Genomic DNA, 9,754 nt, shown 5'->3' with positions numbered 1-9,754 from the left:
TCCAGCTGTTTAAACATTTTTTCGTGCTACATTCAAACGCAAAAGGTGCTTTGATATATTTTTCGTTTGAACGTCGGCAAGCAGGCATGCTTTGGTTGCAATGAATGAGGATAATTGCTTTTTTTTGCATTATTTTGAATATGACTCGCTCCAGCACATACTTTTTCCACACACTAAGTTCTAACACACATAGGCCTATCCCCTCTCGCTTTCTCTCTCTCCATCCCTGCACACGGTGCTTTCTTAAAGGAGCTGCACCATTTTACAACAATTGCATCTACATTTTCATATTACAATGTTTTGTCAAGTGTAAGCTTAAACTACCGTGATCAATTTAAGTTCCCGTGCCCCCGCTGAAAGTCTCTTATGCTCTTATGCGCTTATCGTTTCACTATCAAATCTATAAGTAACCGTGACAAATAGGGTATAAGATATATAAACTCACGCTATTGTATTATCATATATGTTTGGTAATGGCTCAGCCCCTCTCCCGTCCAAACTTAACAGGGACCCACTGTACATACATACATACATACATTTTCATGTATCTCTGATTTTTTACTTTTTTTTGCCTGTATAAATAAAAATACCATTCATATGTATTTCTGGTCTCTTTGTTATTGTGTTTCACCTGTAAACTGGGACCGAGCATGGGGGCCCACTCACCAGCCCATATCCAACCCATATGGGCCCTGCATGGGTGTGTTGACAGGGAAGATTTAAGTGTAGTGGAATACATTATTCAGGCCCACACTCCAATTCAGAGGGTGGCGGTAATGCATCCAGACATTGTTTGCCATAAAAACAACAAGAATAAGGGCCATGTTGGAATTTTGATTGATGTCGCTGGATGCACAAAGTCGTGAGCTAAGCTGAACAAATTGCATGCAGTCCATTACAGGAGAATGTTGGTTCAACACATTTTGTGGAGATGAACAGGGTCCCACGTCTAATTAGACACAGACACCAATCAACAGATGCAAGTTGAGAGAGCAGCGGATTTATGAAGTAAGGGTAGGCTATGTGTTTGGACAAAAACAGGAGCTAGTTAGCCAATCTTCTCAGGTAACTTCGGGAGTTACGGCTGATCTCAACGCAACTTGACTTAATAAAAATACCTAACGCTAGGCCTACATTAAAACTTTATTTAGAGATCTGCAGTTTCCTTGGAAAGCGACCTTGGTGAGCCAACAACCTTGCTTTGTAGCATACCCCTCAAAATAGCAAGAGGTCTCCGAACCACTGTCGGTCCACCCTGCTGGCATGGGTAGGTCTGGTGGTCCGCTTGTCTTTTGGGCCTGGGGGGCTGTGGACAAACGCCACACTGTGTTGCCACATTCGGTCCAAACACATTATTATTTATTCAGTTCAGTTATATATTCAATCAATAGAAAAATGACGGTGGACCAGGTGTGGCAAGTGAGCTGCCTGCTACAACAGCGGCGCTCGGGGAGCAGTGAGAGGTTAGGTGCCTTGCAAGATAACAAGAAAACAGTTGTTTACTCTGGCCTCTTGGCTTGTAGATATTAATAACATTAATATCATTGATAACATTAAGAATACTGTGTACTGGGCCCTGGATTTCCACATCAGGTAATGTTTAATAGCTGAGTGTAGGCTACATCTGCCTCTCATTTTATGTGCATATGTTAACTCTTCCAGGTGTATTACAACAACCACATAATGTACAACACAACAGAAGATCTGTGTATCAGAACACCCATATATAGTTATCTAAGTCTAAGTCTCTATGGTAAGTCTTCATTCAAATTCTATGACTCTATGGTAATTCTTACAGGTGCATCACAATATCCACATGGAACACAACAGAAGATCCATGGACAGAATGATGAACTCAACCTGCAACTCAAAGGAAGCCTGTACCACTGCCCCCTCTGCATGAAGAGTTTCACCGTCCTGACGGAACTCGAGAAATGCCCGCAAACACACTCTGTTAGCGTGTATGAACAGCAGAACACTGGCGGCAAAAATACTCATATCTCTGGACACTGTGGTACAGGATTTTTTTTTCTTTCTGCAAAAACATTTTCTGAAAAATCGTATTTGGACACACACCGAAGAGAAGCCACATAAATGTCAGCAGTGCAAAAAACGATTTGGTTCACAAGGCCATCTTTCGCGCCATTTTATGACTCACACTACAGAGACACCTCATGAAAGCTTTCCCTCAGCGTTCCTCTCTTAAAAGTCATATGAAGTTGCACTCTACAGGCATTAGAGTTCTCCGTTGCTAGGACGGAAATCCGTCAGTTGGTTTCCGTAGAGGTTATGTCATTGTAGATCCCGAAAATAAGCATCTTTTTCTGGCTCATGTGATAGTATAATTAACGGTTAGACTTTACTTGAAGGTAATTGCATAAGAGTGGTATGACACTGTCACAAATGTGTTATAAACATTATAAACAAGTCATAAACATTTATGACATAATGACATAACACTTCTGTTGCTCGCTTCTGTCAAGTGTCATTCGGTTTTAGTTCCAAACATACCTACCTATTCAACACACACACACACACACACACAACACGAACAGACACAAACACACAGAAACACACACCTTTTCTACTCCTCTCTATTCCACACTTTCTGGAAGAGGCCTTTCTGCTTTATGGTCGCTTTCTCTCTCTTTCTCTCGCTTTCTCTCTTTCTTCCTTATTTTGGGTTTGTTTTCATTTGTTTTCAACTGATGCATTCTTCAGCAAGTGGCCAGACCTTATAGGCTACGTGCACGAAAGGCTCTCAGTAAGCATATACCACTTCATGAGGTGCCTATTTGTTTTTTTTATATTTGCCCTTTTTTGCCTTTATTATGATAGTACAGTGAGGAGGCAGACAGGAAGCGAGAGACATGGGGTGGGATCAGGAAATTACCCCAGTCGGACTCGAAAACAGGTTCCCCTTGGGCACTTGGACCCTTATATGGTATGAGCGCTGTAATCAGTTGCCCCAGCAGGTTTCATACCCCCCCCCCCCCCAGATGTTTTGGGTAGGAAGGGAACAATAGAAAAAAAAGAAATTTACACCCAGTTGTCTTCAACAATGTGTAATAAGCAATGTCTCTATGATATGATAAAATCTAGCACTACAAACCATCCTCAGAAAGGTAGAAGTGGAAAAACGAACAAGTAGGGCATTTCAAGACAGGAAGAGCAGTATATGACAGTAGTACATTATTTGTACTTGTTTGCAAATAAGTGATATCATCAAATAATATTCTGATACCCATGCAGAAAAATTATAATTTTTCTGCATGGGTATCAGAAAAACAAGTCTCATTCCAACAAATCCGGCCCACTACTAATATGAGTTTGACACCCCTGATTTAATCCAATATCTACCTGTTTCACACTCCAGCCTATTGGTGGCGGTAATGCTCCTATTATGCCAACTGCCATAAAACCCTAAAGAGTTTTCGTTGTGTCTTGAGACAGGAAACGGGAACTGACGTGAGCTAGTGGAGGAACGCGAAAGGTTTGAAATTTGTTTGTTACCGCTGACAGATAACTAACTAGATGTACCGCAGATCGGTACAAAATATGACCGCCGCCCAGTCCAGCACATTTTTTCCACAAAAATAAATCACGCTGAAAGGCCTATATGATTCTAACTGTCTCACTAAATTGCATTATCCACACTCAATTCTCACTGGTATCTGCTAGACAACAAGTACCAAAACATGATTAGTTCATAGATTTCACATGTAAAATTCATTTTATACAACCCCACCTCCATCTTGCCTGTTTATAATTCTGAGAAATTCTTGAATTGTGTGCATGTGTGCATGTACATGTTTATGTTATGTGTGTGGGTGTGTGTGTGTGTGTGTGTGCGTGCTTGTGTGTGTGCCTGCATATGTGCCTGTGCATGCAAGCGTACATATGTCTACTGTGTGAGTATGTGTCATACGTATGATTACTGTGAATGTATGTGTGTGTGTGTGTGTATCTGTTTGTGCACATGTGTGCACATGAAATGGGTTAACATGACCCTGGAGGCAAACATACGGAAAAGTCATCCTATTCCCTACAGTTCTCAAGATATTCACAGAGAACTGTGTCTGCCCTACCCTCCTTTCGGGGGGTCCAGTCCAGCGGGGGGGCTACAGATCAAAACGAAAAACGACGGTTCCATGCTATCCATGTGGGGTTACATGCCCACCAAGTTTTGTGTACCCCGGTCTTTCAGTGTCCCGGGAATCCTTGTTGGTGTACGTCACTAAATGTACACATACATTATTTTATTGTAAGGCCCCCCATGAACTTAAGTACACAAAACTTGGCATGCATTCGGAGGGTGTCATAATGATCCTACACTGATCCTACACACACGTGCAGTTTTGACCTTGTCAGCCAGAGATATTGTGAACACCTAATTTTTTGCTTTTTAATTTTTAACTAGGTGGCGCTATACATGAAATAAGTGGTAATGGGATGGGTTGACATGCCCCCTTAAGACCAACATACATAAAAAAGGTGGACCTCCTAGGCCCTACGGTTCTCGAGATATTCACAGAAAACGGTCTCCGGCCACCTACAGGCCAGTTGGTGTATAGTAACATAAATTAATTTATTGTGTGGCCCCCCATGAACGGAATACCACAAAACTTGGCGTGCATACAGAGGGTGTCATAATGATCCTACACTTCCAATTTCGTGCAGTTTTGACTATGTTAGGTCACAGATACCTGCGATTACTACACCTCATTTTTACTTTTTTGTGTTTAACTAGGTGGCGCTATACATGAAATGAGTGGTTATGGAATGGGTTGACATGGCCCCTTGAGATCAACATACAAAAAAAAATGGTCCTCCTAAACCCTACGGTTCTCGAGATATTCACAGAAAACTGTGTCTGCCCTACCCTCCTTTCGGGGGGTCCAGTCCAGCGGGGGGCTACAGATCAAAACGAAAAACGATGGTTCCATGCTATCCATGTGGGGTTACATGCCCACCAAGTTTCGTGTACCCCGGTCTTTCAGTGTCCCGGGAATCCTTGACGGAAATTTGGGCATGCGAAAAAGAAAAAGGAAAAAAAAATCTGACTAAACCTATATGACCGTTGCTTCGCTGAGCGGCGGTCATAATAACAACTGTACAGTGAATGTAAGCTGAACTATGTCGGACGAATCAGATGGCCAATTAACGGATAGTGAGCATTTGTTTAGTAATGAAATGTTGTGGGAAGAAGTCAGGAGAAAAAAGGGTAGACCAAGATCAGATAGTGGATCTGAACCTGAGTCTACCGATACGATTAAAAAGAAAAGCAGACCTGAAGGAGTTGGAACTAAGGTACAGCAATTAAGTAAAGAAACATGGAAAGTGATTGTTGTATTTGAACAAAAGGGAGGGCCACATTTACACCCAATCCATATCACCAAAGCAATTGAGGAAGAAATAGGGAAAATAAAACATGCACGTTTCATGGGAAATGGGAAGCTAATGATTTTTGCAGCGTCTAAGGAACAAAGGGAGGTAATCTTAAAGAAAGACACATTGAATAAGGCCAATATAACATCACACATCCCGGGAGTAAAGTCAGGAAAGAGAGGAGTCATAACTGGAATTCCAACTTCAGTTTCTATCGAAGAAATCAAAAATAGTCTGAAAGGAGGAGAGATTGTTGATGCAAAGCGATTAACTAAAGGAAAGGAGAAAATAGAAAGCTTGTCAATATTACTGTGGTTTAAAAATGACATGCCGTATAAAGTTCAAATAGGCTTCATGTGCTATCCAGTAAGAGAGTATATTCCACATCCAATGAGGTGCTTTAAATGTCAGAGATTTGGGCATGTAGCTGCTCAGTGCCGAGGCAAACTTAGGTGCGCTAAATGTGGAAATGAACACGAGTATGGGCAATGTGGAGATGATGTAGAATTGAAATGCTGTAATTGTGGAGGACAACACAGTGCACCATACGGAGGATGTGTGAAGCAAAAGGAAGCTAAGGAAGTTCAGAAATATAAGGTGGCACATAACGTCTCATATGCTGAGGCAATCAAACGCATTGTGAAAAATAAGAATGAAGAAAATTCAGCTCCTATTTACCTACAAGAAATAATGAGTGCAGAGAGTAATAGGCCAAGCACAAGCCAAGAGAGTAATGCAATTCCTATGGGGAAAATAAACCAACAGAACAAGACTCACAGGACACCTAGTAGGCCTACAAACTGCTGTGGATGTAAGACAAGAATCTCAGATGAGACTCTACTGATAAAGAAAAATGAATTTATTGCTTTTATGTGTTCAGTGGTTAATGTCACTATGGTACAGGTTAAGAAAAGTGATAAAATCAAATCAGTTGTGGAAGCTGCTAATGATTTTTTTGGGGATAATAACAAAGGCAGATGATATTCATGAAATACTAAATCAGAAATATGGAGGGTCCCAAAATGGTTAAAGTAATAATGGTGTTTTTCATTCTCCAGTGGAACGCGCAGAGTTTGATAGGACAGGAATTTAAAAGGTATGTTCAAGAACTGACAAACAAGCCAGACATTATATGTATACAAGAAACATGGTTAAAACCTCATTTAGAATTTATATTGAAAGGATATCATAGTATAAGGTTAGACAGGAAAAAAGACAGAGGAGGAAGTTGCATCACTTTATTAAAGAAGGGATCTCATTTAGACACATTAACACAGTAACTGATCATGAAAATGTAGTTACTGAAATCTTTAATGGAGACAAAGAAAAACTTACTGTCATTAATTATTATAACCCATGTAAAGCAATAACACATGATTTAATGAGTATTAATATTAATTATTATAACCCATGTAAAGCAATAACGCATGATTTAATGAGTATTAATATTAATTATTATAACCCATGTAAAGCAATAACACATGATTTAATGAGAAGTATTAATAAGAGAGACCAAAGAGAAATATGGCGTGGAGATTTTAATGCCCATAATAGTTTAAGTAAATATACAGATTTAAATGGGGAAGTATTAGAAGAAATGATAAATGACAGGATGCTTGAATAATGGTAATGGTACAAGAATAAATATTTACAAGAATGAGACTTCATGTATCGACCTCACTTTAATTGATAGGAGAATAGCCAGCAGGTGTGAATGGGAAGTTGATCATAGCACAAGTATGGGAAGCGATCATTTTCCAATACTATGTAAAATAGATATTGATTTTAAGATTGATGAAATGTATGCTCATCATAGATGGTGTTTTAAGAAAGCAAACTGGGTGAAATTTAATGAATGTTGTATAGATTCATTAAATGAGTATTGATGAAATGAATCATAACTTAAGCATGTGTATTGTTGCAGTAGCAAGCCAGAGTATTCCTAACAATATGAGCCAAAAGGGAAAAACTAATGTCCCATGGTGGAATGAGGAGTGTGCAGGAGCTGTTAAGAACAGAAATAGAGCTTTTAAAATATTGCGCACAACACTTACAATGGATAATCTAATGGACTATCAAAGAAAAAAGGCTTTGGCTAGGAAAGTTATCAAAGAAGCAAAAAAAGAATCTTGGAGACAATGTTGCTCAACAATTGGAAAAGAAACTACACTAAATAAAATGTGGATGATGGTTAAAAAGATGATAGGTAAATATAAACCCCCACAGGGCCGTGGGAAGTGAGTTTTGGTTGGGGGTGCTGTAGTCCGGGGCGAGGGGGGGGGGGGGGTGTTAAAAACAGTTATTGTATTTTATTTAAACACCTTTCTCTGTTAATGGACAACAGCATACTGGCATTGCATGACACACAGCACAGGCATACATCACTGTCAAGAACATTATGGCTACACTACAGAAAAAATGCGACAAAATGTCGCAAACCACAGATTGATACTAACGCAAACAAAGTAACCGTCTGCTATCTGACGCTACACTAGTAAGGTAACAAAGTTGCTGTAGCCTTGCACCGAAATCGACGGTGAACACGAGAAATATAAAACTGTTGAACACCAACATTAATAAAACGTAATAATTATTGACGCTTCTGACATGGGTGTCAAAACAGGCTAAGACCCTATCGCACAGCATATTAGACAGAACACATTGACTCAAAACATATGCATAACATAGGCCTACACAACGCAATATTCATAGGTTAGCCTACATTAAATTGATCCACATATCACAAATATAGCCTACAACAAATGCTGACATCATAAACGCACAGTGTAGCCTTTAACCTACACTTTCAAAAAGAAGACAAAGAACGCTCTGAGGAGGCCACTGAAACAGGCACGCAAAGACACAGATGAATAAGTTAATCTACCTCGCTGAAGAGAGCTCTTGTTTGTGGATGGAGCTTACTTAATATCCATGCCACCTTTCACCGTGGTATACCGAGACTCCCCGATAACACTATGCATCATTTTAAGCTGAAGATTGAGGCGGCCCGTGTTCAGCTCCTTGGGAAACTCACGGTAATATTCAGCTAGCCTACCTAATATGGCATATTGTCGTACCATAAAGCTAGCGTCATAGGATATCTCCCTCAGGTTTGTTTTGTTAATTGGGGGCCAAGCAGCGAAGCTGCGAAGGCACCCATTGTGTTTCTATGATTGGGGGCCAAGCAGCGAAGCTGCGAAGGCACCCATTGTGTTTCTATGTTTTCTTCTTATTGGGGGCCAAGCAGCGAAGCTGCGAAGGCACCCATTGAGTTACTAGCTTTTCCTATTATTACACTTCTGCCATTGGAGTCTATGGCAGCCCATAGAACGCCTGGCTAAAAAGTGCAGATTTTTTGGCAGAAAGTTTCGGGACACTCCACTGATCATTCACACTCATTTACGGACCTCTAAACCCAGCCATCTAGCGCCACCAACAGGTCAAAATCTGGCCGAAAATTGAACCGCTGGGTCTAAAGTTATGAAATTTGGCACACTGATTCAGCACTGTCCCATGATCACTCTCAACAATTTCCAGAACTCTATGCCCAACACTCTAGCGCCACCAATGGGTCGAACCTGGATTGCATTCACGCATGTGACCATTGAATGGTGCGTCCGATTTTCACATATCAGGCACCGTTGGAATCCCTGGACCGACCTAAGTTCAATGACCCCTATTACGTCACTTTCTGCCATATTGGACCTCCGCCATATTGGATTTAGTCCAAACTCTACGAAAAGTTTCAGCGGTCAGAAATTTCATCCGATTTTCATGGAACTTGGCGGAGATGATCTACTCCCCGAGCCGCACAAACGATACTTGTCAGATTTTTCAATTTCATTTTTGTTTGCCCGTGACAGCCAATCAAATATGGTGATGAAGCCGCCAAACAGGAAGTGGACAAACATCTAGGTGACACTTTGAGTTAACACAGCAAAACTCGATAACATTAGTCAGGACACTTTCTCAATCACTCACAGCAATTTTTATGTATATACATTGAACGCTCTAGCGCCACCACCAGTTCAATGTTGGACATGCAATCATGCGTGTGATCCTTGACTCTTTTGTCTGATTTTCACAATTGAGGTAGCATCTGAATCCTTGGACCATCCCGAGTTCATCGACCCCTATCCCATCACTTTCCGCCATATTGGACCTCCGCCATATTGGATTTAATACAAACTCTATGAAAATATTCAGCGGTTACAAATTTCATCCGATTTTCAAGGACCTTGGCGGAGATGATTTTCTGACCGAGCCACACAAACGATACTTGCCAGATTTTTCAATTTCAAGTTTGTTTGCCCGTGACAGCCAATCAAATATGGTGACGAAGCCGCCAAACAGGAAGTGGACTAAC

This window comes from Alosa pseudoharengus, unplaced genomic scaffold, assembly GCF_046254945.1.
Source record: "Alosa pseudoharengus isolate Yale_2024_CS ecotype anadromous, Long Island Sound unplaced genomic scaffold, YU_APseudo_1.1 YU_APseudo_1.1_scf_1, whole genome shotgun sequence".
NCBI classification, from domain to species: domain Eukaryota; kingdom Metazoa; phylum Chordata; class Actinopteri; order Clupeiformes; family Clupeidae; genus Alosa; species Alosa pseudoharengus.
The sequence above is the reverse complement of the archived record's forward strand: the minus strand, read 5'-3'. Positions refer to the sequence as shown.